This window comes from Crinia signifera, chromosome 7 (assembly GCF_055691185.1).
Source record: "Crinia signifera chromosome 7, ASM5569118v1, whole genome shotgun sequence".
Lineage (NCBI taxonomy): Eukaryota > Metazoa > Chordata > Amphibia > Anura > Myobatrachidae > Crinia > Crinia signifera.
In genome coordinates, this window is record NC_139223.1 from 90,389,171 (window position 1) to 90,404,381 (window position 15,211).

Genomic DNA, 15,211 nt, shown 5'->3' on the forward strand with positions numbered 1-15,211 from the left:
ATTGGAAACTTTTTCTTTTTATTGCCAATACAGACATTTGGGAGAGGTCAAACAGACACAATAGCCATCACATAAAAACTTACCACACTGTTTAGGCCCAATTCCAACTGCTTTTGGCAGCTAAACAGTGTTGAGCCTCTTTAGTAGTTTAATTTGAGACCACCTGCTAATATTATGTCCTGTACGTCTTTTTACATTACCAACACATGATTTTTTTCAGTAAGCCAAAACAGTTAGGAAACTTTTTTATTAGCTTACCTGGTTATGGAAGTAGAAGAGGGCAAAAAAGTGCCTGTATCTCATCTACAGCCATACCACATTGGACACACCCAATCTCGTCTGATCTTGGAAGCTAAGCAGTGTTGGGCCTGTTTAGTACTTGGGTGGGAGACCACATGGGAACACCAGGTGCTGTAGGTTTTTCCCATTACTGGCAAATTGTTTTTATTCTCTAGCTATTTAAATTGGAAACTTTTTCTTTTTATTGCCAATACAGACATTTGGGAGAGGTCAAACAGACACAATAGCCATCACCTAAAAACTTACCACACTGTTTAGGCCCAATTCCAACTGCTTTTGGCAGCTAAACAGTGTTGAGCCTCTTTAGTAGTTTAATTTGAGACCACATGCTTATATCATGTCCTGTAGGTCTTTTTACATTATCAACACATGATTTTTTTCAGTAAGCCAAAACAGTTAGGAAACTTTTTGATTAGCTTACCTGGTTATAGAAGTAGAAGAGGGCAAAAAAGTGCCTGTATCTTACCCACAGCCATACCACATTGAATAAGCCTAATCTCGTCTGATCTTGGAAGCTAAGCAGTGATGGGCCTGGTTAGTACTTGGGTGGGTGACCACATGGGAACACCAGGTGCTGTAGGTTTTTTCCCATTACTGGCAAATTGTTTTTATTCTCTAGCTATTTGAATTGGAAACTTTTTTTATTGCCAGTACAGACATTTGGAAGAGGTCAAACAGACACAATAGCCATCACCTAAAAACTTACCACACTGTTTAGGCCAAATCCCAACTGCTTTTGGCAGCTAAACAGTGTTGAGCCTCTTTAGTAGTTTAATTTGAGACCACCTGCTTATATCATGTCCTGTAGGTCTTTTTACATTATCAACACATGATTTTTTTCAGTAAGCCAAAACAGTTAGGAAACTTTTTTTTTAGCTTACCTGGTTATAGAAGTAGAAGAGTGCAAAAAAGTGCCTGTATCTCACCTACAGCCATACCACATTGGATACGCCCAATCTCGTCTGATCTTGGAAGCTAAGCAGTGATGGGCCTGGTTAGTACTTGGGTGGGTGACCACATGGGAACACCAGGTGCTGTAGGTTTTTTACCATTACTGGCAAATTGTTTTTATTCTCTAGCTATTTAAATTGGAAACTTTTTTTTATTGCCAGTACAGACATTTGGAAGAGTTCAAACAGACACAATAGCCATCACCTAAAAACTTACCACACTGTTTAGGCCCAATCCCAACTGCTTTTGGCAGCTAAACAGTGTTGAGCCTCTTTAGTAGTTTAATTTGGGACCACCTGCTTATATCATGTCCTGTAGGTCTTTTTACATTATCAACACATGATTTTTTTCAGTAAGCCAAAACAGTTAGGAAACTTTTTTCTTAGCTTACCTGGTTATAGAAGTAGAAGAGTGCAAAAAAAGTGCCTGTATCTCACCTACAGTCATACCACATTGGATACGCCCAATGTCGTCTGATCTTGGAAGTTAAACAGTGATGGGCCTGGTTAGTACTTGGGTGGGTGACCACATGGGAACACCAGGTGCTGTAGGTTTTTTCCCATTACTGGCAAATTGTTTTTATTCTCTAGCTATTTAAATTGGAAAATTTTTCTTTTTATTGCCAATACAGACATTTGGGAGAGGTCAAACAGACACAAAAGCCATCACATAAAAACTTTCCACACTGTTTAGGCCCAATTCCAACTGCTTTGGGCAGCTAAACAGTGTTGAGCCTCTTTAGTAGTTTAATTTGAGACCACCTGCTTATATCATGTCCTGTAGGTCGTTTTACATTATCAACACATGATTTTTTTCAGTAAGCCAAAACAGTTAGGAAACTTTTTTTTTTAGCTTACCTGGTTATAGAAGTAGAATAGTGCAAAAAAGTGCCTGTATCTCACCTACAGCCATACTACATTGGATACGCCCAATCTCGTCTGATCTTGGAAGCTAAGCAGTGATGGGCCTGGTTAGTACTTGGGTGGGTGACCATAGGGGAACACCAGGTGCTGTAGGTTTTTTACCATTACTGGCAAATTGTTTTTATTCTCTAGCTATTTAAATTGGAAACTTTTTTTTATTGCCAGTACAGACATTTGGAAGAGGTCAAACAGACACAATAGCCATCACCTAAAAACTTACCACACTGTTTAGGCCCAATTCCAACTGCTTTTGGCAGCTAAACAGTGTTGAGCCTCTTTAGTAGTTTAATTTGAGACCACCTGCTAATATTATGTCCTGTACGTCTTTTTACATTACCAACACATGATTTTTTTCAGTAAACCAAAACAGTTAGGAAACTTTTTTATTAGCTTACCTGGTTATGGAAGTAGTAGAGGGCAAAAAAGTGCCTGTATCTCATCTACAGCCATACCACATTGGACACACCCAATCTCGTCTGATCTTGGAAGCTAAGCAGTGTTGGGCCTTTTTAGTACTTGGGTGGGAGACCACATGGGAACACCAGGTGCTGTAGGCTTTTCCCATTACTGGCAAATTGTTTTTATTCTCTAGCTATTTAAATTGGAAACTTTTTCTTTTTATTGCCAGTACAGACATTTGGAAGAGGTCAAACAGACACAATAGCTATCACCTAAAAACTTACCACAGTGTTTAGGCCCAATTCCAACTGCTTTTGGCAGCTAAACAGTGTTGAGCCTCTTTAGTAGTTTAATTTGAGACCACCTGCTTATATCATGTCCTGTAGGTCTTTTTACATTATCAACACATGATTTTTTTCAGTAAGCCAAAACAGTTAGGAAACTTTTTTTATTAGCTTACCTGGTTATAGAAGTAGAAGAGTGCAAAAAAGTGCATGTATCTCACCTACAGTCATACCACATTGGATTCGCCCAATCTCGTCTGATCTTGGAAGCTAAGCAGTGATGGGCCTGGTTAGTACTTGGGTGGGGGACCACAAGGGAACACCAGGTGCTGTAGGTTTTTTCCCATTACTGGCAAATTGTTTTTATTCTCTAGCTCAGGGGTTCCCAAACTGTGTGCCGCGGCTCCCTGGGGATCCTCGGGACACTTGCAGGGGTGCCACGGGTTAGTGGTCCTGGACCAATTAAAATTATTTTTGGTTAATTATTTATGGACAAAACCAGGGCTGGTGGCTGCCAATCATAAAATCTGTGTACATACAGAAGCAAATCCTGCCTTTTACCACATAACTGAACATTAGGATCACATATAAACACAATCTAATTATTTTTATATATTTTATCTACATTTTTGGGGGGCCTAGGGGTGCCGTAAAAAAATTCTGATACTCTAGGGTGCTGCGATTCAAAAAAGATTGGGAACCCCTGCTCTAGCTATTTAAATTGGAAACTTTTTCTTTTTATTGCCAATACAGACATTTGGGAGAGGTCAAACAGACACAATAGCCATCACATAAAAACTTACCACACTGTTTAGGCCCAATTCCAACTGCTTTTGGCAGCTAAACAGTGTTGAGCCTCTTTAGTAGTTTAATTTGAGACCACCTGCTAATATTATGTCCTGTACGTCTTTTTACATTACCAACACATGATTTTTTTCAGTAAGCCAAAACAGTTAGGAAACTTTTTTATTAGCTTACCTGGTTATGGAAGTAGAAGAGGGCAAAAAAGTGCCTGTATCTCATCTACAGCCATACCACATTGGACACACCCAATCTCGTCTGATCTTGGAAGCTAAGCAGTGTTGGGCCTGTTTAGTACTTGGGTGGGAGACCACATGGGAACACCAGGTGCTGTAGGTTTTTCCCATTACTGGCAAATTGTTTTTATTCTCTAGCTATTTAAATTGGAAACTTTTTCTTTTTATTGCCAATACAGACATTTGGGAGAGGTCAAACAGACACAATAGCCATCACCTAAAAACTTACCACACTGTTTAGGCCCAATTCCAACTGCTTTTGGCAGCTAAACAGTGTTGAGCCTCTTTAGTATTTTAATTGAAGACCACATGCTTATATCATGTCCTGTAGGTCTTTTTACATTATCAACACATGATTTTTTTCAGTAAGCCAAAACAGTTAGGAAACTTTTTTTTTAGCTTACCTGGTTATAGAAGTAGAAGAGTGCAAAAAAGTGCCTGTATCTCACCTACAGCCATACCACATTGGATACGCCCAATCTCGTCTGATCTTGGAAGCTATGCAGTGATGGGCCTGGTTAGTACTTGGGTGGGTGACCACATGGGAACACCAGGTGCTGTAGGTTTTTTACCATTAGTGGCAAATTGTTTTTATTCTCTAGCTATTTAAATTGGAAACTTTTTTTTATTGCCAGTACAGACATTTGGAAGAGGTCAAACAGACACAATAGCCATCACCTAAAAACTTACCACACTGTTTAGGCCCAATCCCAACTGCTTTTGGCAGCTAAACAGTGTTAAACCTCTTTAGTAGTTTAATTTGAGACCACCTGCTTATATCATGTCCTGTAGGTCTTTTTACATTATCAACACATGATTTTTTTCAGTAAGCCAAAACAGTTAGGAAACTTTTTTTTTAGCTTACCTGGTTATAGAAGTAGAAGAGTGCAAAAAAGTGCCTGTATCTCACCTACAGCCATACCACATTGGATACGCCCAATCTCGTCTGATCTTGGATGCTATGCAGTGATGGGCCTGGTTAGTACTTGGGTGGGTGACCACATGGGAACACCAGGTGCTGTAGGTTTTTTACCATTACTGGCAAATTGTTTTTATTCTCTAGCTATTTAAATTGGAAACTTTTTTTTATTGCCAGTACAGACATTTGGAAGAGGTCAAACAGACACAATAGCCATCACCTAAAAACTTACCACACTGTTTAGGCCCATCACCTAAAAACTTACCACATGCTTATATCATGTCCTGTAGGTCTTTTTACATTATCAACACATGATTTTTTTCAGTAAGCCAAAACAGTTAGGAAACTTTTTTTTTAGCTTACCTGGTTATAGAAGTAGAAGAGTGCAAAAAAGTGCCTGTATCTCACCTACAGCCATACCACATTGGATACGCCCAATCTCGTCTGATCTTGGAAGCTATGCAGTGATGGGCCTGGTTAGTACTTGGGTGGGTGACCACATGGGAACACCAGGTGCTGTAGGTTTTTTACCATTACTGGCAAATTGTTTTTATTCTCTAGCTATTTAAATTGGAAACTTTTTTTTATTGCCAGTACAGACATTTGGAAGAGGTCAAACAGACACAATAGCCATCACCTAAAAACTTACCACACTGTTTAGGCCCAATTCCAACTGCTTTTGGCAGCTAAACAGTGTTGAGCCTCTTTAGTATTTTAATTTGAGACCACATGCTTATATCATGTCCTGTAGGTCTTTTTACATTATCAACACATGATTTTTTTCAGTAAGCCAAAACAGTTAGGAAACTTTTTGATTAGCTTACCTGGTTATAGAAGTAGAAGAGGGCAAAAAAGTGCCTGTATCTCACATACAGCCATACCACATTGGATATGCCCAATCTCGTCTGATCTTGGAAGCTACGCAGTGATGGGCCTGGTTAGTACTTGGGTGGGTGACCACATGGGAACACCAGGTGCTGTAGGTTTTTTCCCATTACTGGCAAATTGTTTTTATTCTCTAGCTATTCAAATTGGAAATTTTTTTTTATTGCCAGTACAGACATTTGGAAGAGGTCAAACAGAGACAATAGCCATCACCTAAAAACTTGCCACACTGTTTAGGCCCAATTCCAACTGCTTTTGGCAGCTAAACAGTGTTGAGCCTCTTTAGCAGTTTAATTTGAGACCACCTGCTAATATTATGTCCTGTACGTCTTTTTACATTACCAACACATGATTTTTTTCAGTAAGCCAAAACAGTTAGGAAACTTTTTTATTAGCTTACCTGGTTATGGAAGTAGAAGAGGGCAAAAAAGTGCCTGTATCTCATCTACAGCCATACCACATTGGACACACCCAATCTCGTCTGATCTTGGAAGCTAAGCAGTGTTGGGCCTGTTTAGTACTTGGGTGGGAGACCACATGGGAACACCAGGTGCTGTAGCTTTTTCCCATTACTGGCAAATTGTTTTTATTCTCTAGCTATTTAAATTGGAAACTTTTTCTTTTTATTGCCAGTACAGACATTTGGAAGAGGTCAAACAGACACAATAGCTATCACCTAAAAACTTACCACAGTGTTTAGGCCCAATTCCAACTGCTTTTGGCAGCTAAACAGTGTTGAGCCTCTTTAGTAGTTTAATTTGAGACCACCTGCTTATATCATGTCCTGTAGGTCTTTTTACATTATCAACACATGATTTTTTTCAGTAAGCCAAAACAGTTAGGAAACTTTTTTATTAGCTTACCTGGTTATAGAAGTAGAAGAGTGCAAAAAAGTGCCTGTATCTCATCTACAGCCATACCACATTGGACACACCCAATCTCGTCTGATCTTGGAAGCTAAGCAGTGATGGGCCTAGTTAGTACTTGGGTGGGTGACCACATGGGAACACCAGGTGCTGTAAGGTTTTCCCATTACTGGCAAATTGTTTTTATTCTCTAGCTATTTAAATTGGAAACTTTTTCTTTTTATTGCCAATACACACATTTGGGAGAGGTCAAACAGACACAATATCCGTCACCTAAAGACTTACCACAATGTTTCGGCCCAATTCCAACTGCTTTTGGCAGCTAAATAGTGTTGAGCCTCTTTAGTAGTTTAATTTGAGACCACCTGCTTATATCATGTCCTGTAGGTCTTTTTACATTATCAACACATGATTTTTTTCAGTAAGCCAAAACAGTTAGGAAACTTTTTTTTTAGCTTACCTGGTTATAGAAGTAGAATAGTGCAAAAAAGTGCCTGTATCTCACCTACAGCCATACTGCATTGGATACGCCCAATCTCGTCTGATCTTGGAAGCTAAGCAGTGATGGGCCTGGTTAGTACTTGGGTGGGTGACCATATGGGAACACCAGGTGCTGTAGGTTTTTTACCATTACTGGCAAATTGTTTTTATTCTCTAGCTATTTAAATTGGAAACTTTTTCTTTTTATTGCCAGTACAGACATTTGGAAGAGGTCAAACAGACACAATAGCTATCACCTAAAAACTTACCACAGTGTTTAGGCCCAATTCCAACTGCTTTTGGCAGCTAAACAGTGTTGAGCCTCTTTAGTAGTTTAATTTGAGACCACCTGCTTATATCATGTCCTGTAGGTCTTTTTACATTATCAACACATGATTTTTTTCAGTAAGCCAAAACAGTTAGAAAACTTTTTTATTAGCTTACCTGGTTATAGAAGTAGAAGAGTGCAAAAAAGTGCCTGTATCTCACCTACAGCCATACCACATTGGATAGGCCCAATCTCGTCTGATCTTGGAAGCTAAGCAGTGTTGGGCCTGTTTAGTACTTGGGTGGGAGACCACATGGGAACACCAGGTGCTGTAGGTTTTTTCCCATTACTGGCAAATTGTTTTTATTCTCTAGCTATTTAAATTGGAAACTTTTTCTTTTTATTGCCAATACAGACATTTGGGAGAGGTCAAACAGACACAATAGCCATCACATAAAAACTTACCACACTGTTTAGGCCCAATTCCAACTGCTTTTGGCAGCTAAACAGTGTTGAGCCTCTTTAGTAGTTTAATTTGAGACCACCTGCTAATATTATGTCCCGTACGTCTTTTTACATTACCAACACATGATTTTTTTCAGTAAGCCAAAACAGTTAGGAAACTTTTTTATTAGCTTACCTGGTTATGGAAGTAGAAGAGGGCAAAAAAGTGCCTGTATCTCATCTACAGCCATACCACATTGGACACACCCAATCTCGTCTGATCTTGGAAGCTAAGCAGTGTTGGGCCTGTTTAGTACTTGGGTGGGAGACCACATGGGAACACCAGGTGCTGTAGGTTTTTCCCATTACTGGCAAATTGTTTTTATTCTCTAGCTATTTAAATTGGAAACTTTTTCTTTTTATTGCCAATACAGACATTTGGGAGAGGTCAAACAGACACAATAGCCATCGCCTAAAAACTTACCACACTGTTTAGGCCCAATTCCAACTGCTTTTGGTAGCTAAACAGTGTTGAGCCTCTTTAGTAGTTTAATTTGAGACCACATGCTTATATCATGTCCTGTAGGTCTTTTTACATTATCAACACATGATTTTTTTCAGTAAGCCAAAACAGTTAGGAAACTTTTTGATTAGCTTACCTGGTTATAGAAGTAGAAGAGGGCAAAAAAGTGCCTGTATCTTACCTACAGCCATACCACATTGAATAAGCCTAATCTCGTCTGATCTTGGAAGCTAAGCAGTGATGGGCCTGGTTAGTACTTGGGTGGGTGACCACATGGGAACACCAGGTGCTGTAGGTTTTTTCCCATTACTGGCAAATTGTTTTTATTCTCTAGCTATTTAAATTGGAAACTTTTTCTTTTTATTGCCAGTACAGACATTTGGAAGAGGTCAAACAGACACAATAGCCATCACCTAAAAACTTACCACACTGTTTAGGCCCAATCCCAACTGCTTTTGGCAGCTAAACAGTGTTGAGCCTCTTTAGTAGTTTAATTTGAGAACACCTGCTTATATCATGTCCTGTAGGTCTTTTTACATTATCAACACATGATTTTTTTCAGTAAGCCAAAACAGTTAGGAAACTTTTTTTTTAGCTTACCTGGTTATAGAAGTAGAAGAGTGCAAAAAAGTGCCTGTATCTCACCTACAGCCATACCACATTGGATACGCCCAATCTCGTCTGATCTTGGAAGCTATGCAGTGATGGGCCTGGTTAGTACTTGGGTGGGTGACCACATGGGAACACCAGGTGCTGTAGGTTTTTTACCATTACTGGCAAATTGTTTTTATTCTCTAGCTATTTAAATTGGAAACTTTTTTTTATTGCCAGTACAGACATTTGGAAGAGGTCAAACAGACACAATAGCCATCACCTAAAAACTTACCACACTGTTTAGGCCCAATTCCAACTGCTTTTGGCAGCTAAACAGTGTTGAGCCTCTTTAGTAGTTTAATTTGAGACCACATGCTTATATCATGTCCTGTAGGTCTTTTTACATTATCAACACATGATTTTTTTCAGTAAGCCAAAACAGTTAGGAAACTTTTTGATTAGCTTACCTGGTTATAGAAGTAGAAGAGGGCAAAAAAGTGCCTGTATCTCACCTACAGCCATACCACATTGGATACGCCCAATCTCGTCTGATCTTGGAAGCTAAGCAGTGATGGCAGGGCCGTTTTTTCGTATGGGCTTAATGGGCACTTGCCCAGGGGCCCCAGGTGTATAAGGGCCCTATACTGATAGCTGAGGATCCCCTTTTTCCAGGGATACCAGAATTAAAAAAATCGGCACTGGGAAACTGGAGATATCCAACTTCAAAGCAGCAGTCCACATCCAACCCTGTTAATTGCTATTCCCAGTCATATTTATCAGGTTCTCTCTGACCTTGAGATTTTCTCAGCATGTATTCCAAAAACCGGGACTCTCCCCTTTCTGTTGACACTAGCGGCTTGTCTCTATCATGCCCAGAACCAGAGATATCAGCCTTCCAGCAGCCAGTCCCTGCTCCAGCTCCAAACATCTGGTGTACAGTTTTATATTTTTGTCAATGGATTGCTCTGGCTCCTGATCTCTGATCCCCAAGTTCCCAGCACCTCCTGAAAGTTGGGACTATAGGTTTTTATACTATTAAAGGTTAAGAAATATATTAACAGATAATGGCGATATCTGCAGTCAAACAAGCTGCCCTTCCACCGGAAAATGAAGAATATTAAGCCCACTCCAGTATCCAACCCTCCCCTGCGTATAAAACACTTCCTACCTTCCTGGAATTCTTTTACAAGGGACCCTTCATTCAGCTCAGTGCCCCCTTCCACACGTTAGTGTTCTCCCTCCCACCACCTGTGCAGTAAAGGAGTAATTAGCAGAAGTTACTGCTCCAGGTCCTACACGTTGAATGGAAGATAGAGAACCCACTGCCACCCGTGGGACATCAAAGCTGCTGCTGATAGCACCCTTCACCCCTAGGAGGGGAGAATGGGTAAGGGCCCCAGTGCATTGCTTTGCCCAGGGGCCCACACTGCTGTTAAGACAGCCCTGAGTGATGGGCCTGGTTAGTACTTGGGTGGGTGACCACATGGGAACACCAGGTGCTGTAGGTTTTTTCCCATTACTGGCAAATTGTTTTTATTCTCTAGCTATTCAAATTGGAAACTTTTTTTTATTGCCAGTACAGACATTTGGAAGAGGTCAAACAGACACAATAGCCATCACCTAAAAACTTACCACACTGTTTAGGCCCAATCCCAACTGCTTTTGGCAGCTAAACAGTGTTGAGCCTCTTAAGTAGTTTAATTTGAGACCACCTGCTTATATCATGTCCTGTAGGTCTTTTTACATTATCAACACATGATTTTTTTCAGTAAGCCAAAACAGTTAGGAAACTTTTTTATTAGCTTACCTGGTTATAGAAGTAGAAGAGTGCAAAAAAGTGCCTGTATCTCACCTACAGCCATACCACATTGGATACGCCCAATCTCGTCTGATCTTGGAAGCTAAGCAGTGATGGGCCTGGTTAGTACTTGGGTGGGTGACCACATGGGAACACCAGGTGCGGTAGGTTTTTTCCCATTACTGGCAAATTGTTTTTATTCTCTAGCTATTCAAATTGGAAACTTTTTTTTATTGCCAGTACAGACATTTGGAAGAGGTCAAACAGACACAATAGCCATCACCTAAAAACTTACCACACTGTTTAGGCCCAATCCCAACTGCTTTTGGCAGCTAAATAGTGTTGAGCCTCTTTAGTAGTTTAATTTGGGACCACCTGCTTATATCATGTCCTGTAGGTCTTTTTACATTATCAACACATGATTTTTTTCAGTAAGCCAAAACAGTTAGGAAACTTTTTTTTTAGCTTACCTGGTTATAGAAGTAGAAGAGTGCAAAAAAGTGCCTGCATCTCACCTACAGCCATACCACATTGGATACGCCCAATCTCGACTGATATTGGAAGCTATGCAGTGATGGGCCTGGTTAGTACTTGGGTGGGTGACCACATGGGAACAGCAGGTGCTGTAGGTTTTTTACCATTACTGGCAAATTGTTTTTATTCTCTAGCTATTTAAATTGGAAACTTTTTTTTATTGCCAGTACAGACATTTGGAAGAGGTCAAACAGACACAATAGCCATCACCTAAAAACTTACCACACTGTTTAGGCCCAATTCCAACTGCTTTTGGAAGCTAAACAGTGTTGAGCCTCTTTAGTAGTTTAATTTGAGACCACATGCTTATATCATGTCCTGTAGGTCTTTTTACATTATCAACACATGATTTTTTTCAGTAAGCCAAAACAGTTAGGAAACTTTTTGATTAGCTTACCTGGTTATAGAAGTAGAAGAGGGCAAAAAAGTGCCTGTATCTCACCTACAGCCATACCACATTGGATACGCCCAATCTTGTATGATCTTGGAAGCTAAGCAGTGATGGGCCTGGTTAGTATGTGGGTGGGTGACCACATGGGAACACCAGGTGCTGTAGGTTTTTTCCCATTACTGGCAAATTGTTTTTATTCTCTAGCTATTCAAATTGGAAACTTTTTTTTATTGCCAGTACAGACATTTGGAAGAGGTCAAACAGACACAATAGCCATCACCTAAAAACTTACCACACTGTTTAGGCCCAATCCCAACTGCTTTTGGCAGCTAAACAGTGTTGAGCCTCTTTAGTAGTTTAATTTGGGACCACCTGCTTATATCATGTCCTGTAGGTCTTTTTACATTATCAACACATGATTTTTTTCAGTAAGCCAAAACAGTTAGGAAACTTTTTTATTAGCTTACCTGGTTATAGAAGTAGAAGAGTGCAAAAAAGTGCCTGTATCTCACCTACAGTCATACCCCATTGGATACGCCCAATCTCGTCTAATCTTGGAAGTTAAGCAATGATGGGCCTGGTTAGTACTTGGGTGGGTGACCACATGTAAACACCAGGTACTGTAGGTTTTTTCCCATTACTGGCAAATTGTTTTTATTCTCTAGCTATATAAATTGGAAACTTTTTTTTTTTTATTGCCAATACAGACATTTGGGAGAGGTCAAACAGACACAATAGCCATCACCTAAAAACTTACCACACTGTTTAGGCCCAATCCCAACTGCTTTTGGCAGCTAAACAGTGTTGAGCCTCTTTAGTAGTTTAATTTGGGACCACCTGCTTATATCATGTCCTGTAGGTCTTTTTACATTATCAACACATGATTTTTTTCAGTAAGCCAAAACAGTTAGGAAACTTTTTTTTTAGCTTACCTGGTTATAGAAGTAGAAGAGTGCAAAAAAGTGCCTGTATCTCACCTACAGCCATACCACATTGGATACGCCCAATCTCGTCTGATCTTGGAAGCTAAGCAGTGATGGGCCTGGTTAGTACTTGGGTGGGTGACCACATGGGAACACCAGGTGCTGTAGGTTTTTTACCATTACTGGCAAATTGTTTTTATTCTCTAGCTATTTAAATTGGAAACTTTTTTGTTGTTGCCAGTACAGACATTTGGAAGAGGTCAAACAGACACAATAGCCATCACCTAAAAACTTACCACACTGTTTAGGCCCAATCCCAACTGCTTTTGGCAGCTAAACAGTGTTGAGCCTCTTAAGTAGTTTAATTTGAGACCACCTGCTTATATCATGTCCTGTAGGTCTTTTTACATTATCAACACATGATTTTTTTCAGTAAGCCAAAACAGTTAGGAAACTTTTTTATTAGCTTACCTGGTTATAGAAGTAGAAGAGTGCAAAAAAGTGCCTGTTTCTCACCTACAGCCATACCACATTGGATACGCCCAATCTCGTCTGATCTTGGAAGCTAAGCAGTGATGGGCCTGGTTAGTACTTGGGTGGGTGATCACATGGGAACACCAGGTGCGGTAGGTTTTTTCCCATTACTGGCAAATTGTTTTTATTCTCTAGCTATTCAAATTGGAAACTTTTTTTTATTGCCAGTACAGACATTTGGAAGAGGTCAAACAGACACAATAGCCATCACCTAAAAACTTACCACACTGTTTAGGCCCAATCCCAACTGCTTTTGGCAGCTAAACAGTGTTGAGCCTCTTTAGTAGTTTAATTTGGGACCACCTGCTTATATCATGTCCTGTAGGTCTTTTTACATTATCAACATATGATTTTTTTCAGTAAGCCAAAACAGTTAGGAAACTTTTTTATTAGCTTACCTGGTTATAGAAGTAGAAGAGTGCAAAAAAGTGCCTGTATCTCACCTACAGTCATACCACATTGGATACACCCAATCTCGTCTGATCTTGGAAGCTAAGCAGTGATGGGCCTGGTTAGTACTTGGGTGGGGGACCACATGGGAACACCAGGTGTTGTAGGTTTTTTCCCATTACTGGCAAATTGTTTTTATTCTCTAGCTATTCAAATTGGAAACTTTTTCTTTTTATTGCCAATACAGACATTTGGAAGAGGTCAAACAGACACAATAGCCATCACCTAAAAACTTACCACACTGTTTAGGCCCAATCCCAACTGCTTTTGGCAGCTAAACAGTGTTGAGCCTCTTTAGTAGTTTAATTTGGGACCACCTGCTTATATCATGTCCTGTAGGTCTTTTTAAATTATCAACACATGATTTTTTTCAGTAAGCCAAAACAGTTAGGAAACTTTTTTATTAGCTTACCTGGTTATAGAAGTAGAAGAGTGCAAAAAAGTGCTTGTATCTCACCTACAGTCATACCACATTGGATACGCCCAATCTCGTCTGATCTTGGAAGTTAAGCAGTGATGGGCCTAGTTAGTACTTGGGTGGGGGACCACATGTGAACACGAGGTACTGTAGGTTTTTTCCCATTACTGGCAAATTGTTTTTATTCTCTAGCTATTTAAATTGGAAACTTTTTCTTTTTATTGCCAATACAGACATTTGGGAGAGGTCAAACAGACACAATATCCATCACATAAAAACTTACCACACTGTTTAGGCCCAATTCCAACTGCTTTTGGCAGCTAAACAGTGTTGAGCCTCTTTAGTAGTTTAATTTGAGACCACCTGCTTATATCATTTCCTGTAGGTCTTTTTACATTATCAACACATGATTTTTTTCAGTAAGCCAAAACAGTTAGGAAACTTTTTTTTTAGCTTACCTGGTTATAGAAGTAGAAGAGTGCAAAAAAGTGCCTGTATCTCACCTACAGCCATACCACATTGGATACGCCCAATCTCGTCTGATCTTGGAAGCTAAGCAGTGATAGGCCTGGTTAGTACTTGGGTGGGTGACCACATGGGAACACCAGGTGCTGTAGGTTTTTTACCATTACTGGCAAATTGTTTTTATTCTCTAGCTATTTAAATTGGAAACTTTTTTTTGTTGCCAGTACAGACATTTGGAAGAGGTCAAACAGACACAATAGCCATCACCTAAAAACTTACCACACTGTTTAGGCCCAATCCCAACTGCTTTTGGCAGCTAAACATTGTTGAGCCTCTTAAGTAGTTTAATTTGAGACCACCTGCTTATATCAAGTCCTGTAGGTCTTTTTACATTATCAACACATGATTTTTTTCAGTAAGTCAAAACAGTTAGGAAACTTTTTTATTAGCTTACCTGGTTATAGAAGTAGAAGAGTGCAAAAAAGTGCCTGTATCTCACCTACAGCCATACCACATTGGATACGCCCAATCTCGTCTGATCTTGGAAGCTAAGCAGTGATGGGCCTGGTTAGTACTTGGGTGGGTGACCACATGGGAACACCAGGTGCGGTAGGTTTTTTCTCATTACTGGCAAATTGTTTTTATTCTCTAGCTATTCAAATTGGAAACTTTTTTTTATTGCCAGTACAGACATTTGGAAGAGGTTAAACAGACACAATAGCCATCACCTAAAAACTTACCACACTGTTTAGTCCCAATCCCAACTGCTTTTGGCAGCTAAACAGTGTTGAGCCTCTTTAGTAGTTTAATTTGGGACCACCTGCT

At 39.8% G+C, this 15,211-nt stretch overlaps 27 non-coding genes and 2 pseudogenes across 27 annotated transcripts; all 29 read left to right on the forward strand.

The window, feature by feature from the left end:
• The first annotated feature begins 301 nt into the window (after positions 1-301).
• Positions 302-420, forward strand: LOC146025438 (5S ribosomal RNA). The gene has a single exon (XR_014454136.1). It is a non-coding gene; the product is annotated as a 5S ribosomal RNA (ribosomal RNA).
• Positions 421-764: 344 nt separating this feature from the next.
• LOC146024192 (5S ribosomal RNA) lies at positions 765-883 on the forward strand. The gene has a single exon (XR_014453582.1). It is a non-coding gene; the product is annotated as a 5S ribosomal RNA (ribosomal RNA).
• A 341-nt stretch (positions 884-1,224) lies between these two features.
• On the forward strand, positions 1,225-1,343 carry LOC146024129 (5S ribosomal RNA). Its single transcript, XR_014453520.1, has one exon. It is a non-coding gene; the product is annotated as a 5S ribosomal RNA (ribosomal RNA).
• Positions 1,344-1,686: 343 nt separating this feature from the next.
• Positions 1,687-1,805, forward strand: LOC146023730 (5S ribosomal RNA). Its single transcript, XR_014453137.1, has one exon. It is a non-coding gene; the product is annotated as a 5S ribosomal RNA (ribosomal RNA).
• Positions 1,806-2,151: 346 nt separating this feature from the next.
• Positions 2,152-2,270, forward strand: LOC146023114 (5S ribosomal RNA). The gene has a single exon (XR_014452542.1). It is a non-coding gene; the product is annotated as a 5S ribosomal RNA (ribosomal RNA).
• A 342-nt stretch (positions 2,271-2,612) lies between these two features.
• Positions 2,613-2,731, forward strand: LOC146023951 (5S ribosomal RNA). The gene has a single exon (XR_014453350.1). It is a non-coding gene; the product is annotated as a 5S ribosomal RNA (ribosomal RNA).
• Positions 2,732-3,076: 345 nt separating this feature from the next.
• Positions 3,077-3,195, forward strand: LOC146023096 (5S ribosomal RNA). The gene has a single exon (XR_014452525.1). It is a non-coding gene; the product is annotated as a 5S ribosomal RNA (ribosomal RNA).
• Positions 3,196-3,878: 683 nt separating this feature from the next.
• On the forward strand, positions 3,879-3,997 carry LOC146025439 (5S ribosomal RNA). Its single transcript, XR_014454137.1, has one exon. It is a non-coding gene; the product is annotated as a 5S ribosomal RNA (ribosomal RNA).
• A 344-nt stretch (positions 3,998-4,341) lies between these two features.
• On the forward strand, positions 4,342-4,460 carry LOC146022563 (5S ribosomal RNA). Its single transcript, XR_014452013.1, has one exon. It is a non-coding gene; the product is annotated as a 5S ribosomal RNA (ribosomal RNA).
• A 342-nt stretch (positions 4,461-4,802) lies between these two features.
• Positions 4,803-4,921, forward strand: LOC146023686 (5S ribosomal RNA). The gene has a single exon (XR_014453095.1). It is a non-coding gene; the product is annotated as a 5S ribosomal RNA (ribosomal RNA).
• Positions 4,922-5,219: 298 nt separating this feature from the next.
• Positions 5,220-5,338, forward strand: LOC146022565 (5S ribosomal RNA). The gene has a single exon (XR_014452015.1). It is a non-coding gene; the product is annotated as a 5S ribosomal RNA (ribosomal RNA).
• A 342-nt stretch (positions 5,339-5,680) lies between these two features.
• Positions 5,681-5,799, forward strand: LOC146024217 (5S ribosomal RNA). The gene has a single exon (XR_014453606.1). It is a non-coding gene; the product is annotated as a 5S ribosomal RNA (ribosomal RNA).
• A 342-nt stretch (positions 5,800-6,141) lies between these two features.
• Positions 6,142-6,260, forward strand: LOC146021435 (5S ribosomal RNA). The gene has a single exon (XR_014450922.1). It is a non-coding gene; the product is annotated as a 5S ribosomal RNA (ribosomal RNA).
• Positions 6,261-6,604: 344 nt separating this feature from the next.
• Positions 6,605-6,723, forward strand: LOC146024216 (5S ribosomal RNA). Its single transcript, XR_014453605.1, has one exon. It is a non-coding gene; the product is annotated as a 5S ribosomal RNA (ribosomal RNA).
• A 344-nt stretch (positions 6,724-7,067) lies between these two features.
• Positions 7,068-7,186, forward strand: LOC146021673 (5S ribosomal RNA). The gene has a single exon (XR_014451150.1). It is a non-coding gene; the product is annotated as a 5S ribosomal RNA (ribosomal RNA).
• A 345-nt stretch (positions 7,187-7,531) lies between these two features.
• LOC146023253 (5S ribosomal RNA) lies at positions 7,532-7,650 on the forward strand. Its single transcript, XR_014452676.1, has one exon. It is a non-coding gene; the product is annotated as a 5S ribosomal RNA (ribosomal RNA).
• Positions 7,651-7,995: 345 nt separating this feature from the next.
• LOC146025441 (5S ribosomal RNA) lies at positions 7,996-8,114 on the forward strand. The gene has a single exon (XR_014454139.1). It is a non-coding gene; the product is annotated as a 5S ribosomal RNA (ribosomal RNA).
• Positions 8,115-8,458: 344 nt separating this feature from the next.
• On the forward strand, positions 8,459-8,577 carry LOC146023124 (5S ribosomal RNA). The gene has a single exon (XR_014452552.1). It is a non-coding gene; the product is annotated as a 5S ribosomal RNA (ribosomal RNA).
• Positions 8,578-8,922: 345 nt separating this feature from the next.
• Positions 8,923-9,041, forward strand: LOC146022566 (5S ribosomal RNA). The gene has a single exon (XR_014452016.1). It is a non-coding gene; the product is annotated as a 5S ribosomal RNA (ribosomal RNA).
• Positions 9,042-10,723: 1,682 nt separating this feature from the next.
• LOC146021658 (5S ribosomal RNA) lies at positions 10,724-10,842 on the forward strand. Its single transcript, XR_014451135.1, has one exon. It is a non-coding gene; the product is annotated as a 5S ribosomal RNA (ribosomal RNA).
• Positions 10,843-11,184: 342 nt separating this feature from the next.
• On the forward strand, positions 11,185-11,303 carry LOC146024997 (5S ribosomal RNA; annotated as a pseudogene).
• A 342-nt stretch (positions 11,304-11,645) lies between these two features.
• On the forward strand, positions 11,646-11,764 carry LOC146024667 (5S ribosomal RNA; annotated as a pseudogene).
• Positions 11,765-12,106: 342 nt separating this feature from the next.
• Positions 12,107-12,225, forward strand: LOC146024327 (5S ribosomal RNA). Its single transcript, XR_014453712.1, has one exon. It is a non-coding gene; the product is annotated as a 5S ribosomal RNA (ribosomal RNA).
• A 346-nt stretch (positions 12,226-12,571) lies between these two features.
• LOC146024243 (5S ribosomal RNA) lies at positions 12,572-12,690 on the forward strand. The gene has a single exon (XR_014453631.1). It is a non-coding gene; the product is annotated as a 5S ribosomal RNA (ribosomal RNA).
• A 343-nt stretch (positions 12,691-13,033) lies between these two features.
• Positions 13,034-13,152, forward strand: LOC146023324 (5S ribosomal RNA). The gene has a single exon (XR_014452746.1). It is a non-coding gene; the product is annotated as a 5S ribosomal RNA (ribosomal RNA).
• Positions 13,153-13,494: 342 nt separating this feature from the next.
• On the forward strand, positions 13,495-13,613 carry LOC146021413 (5S ribosomal RNA). The gene has a single exon (XR_014450900.1). It is a non-coding gene; the product is annotated as a 5S ribosomal RNA (ribosomal RNA).
• A 345-nt stretch (positions 13,614-13,958) lies between these two features.
• On the forward strand, positions 13,959-14,077 carry LOC146023866 (5S ribosomal RNA). Its single transcript, XR_014453267.1, has one exon. It is a non-coding gene; the product is annotated as a 5S ribosomal RNA (ribosomal RNA).
• Positions 14,078-14,422: 345 nt separating this feature from the next.
• On the forward strand, positions 14,423-14,541 carry LOC146021730 (5S ribosomal RNA). Its single transcript, XR_014451207.1, has one exon. It is a non-coding gene; the product is annotated as a 5S ribosomal RNA (ribosomal RNA).
• Positions 14,542-14,883: 342 nt separating this feature from the next.
• On the forward strand, positions 14,884-15,002 carry LOC146021659 (5S ribosomal RNA). The gene has a single exon (XR_014451136.1). It is a non-coding gene; the product is annotated as a 5S ribosomal RNA (ribosomal RNA).
• Positions 15,003-15,211: the final 209 nt, after the last annotated feature.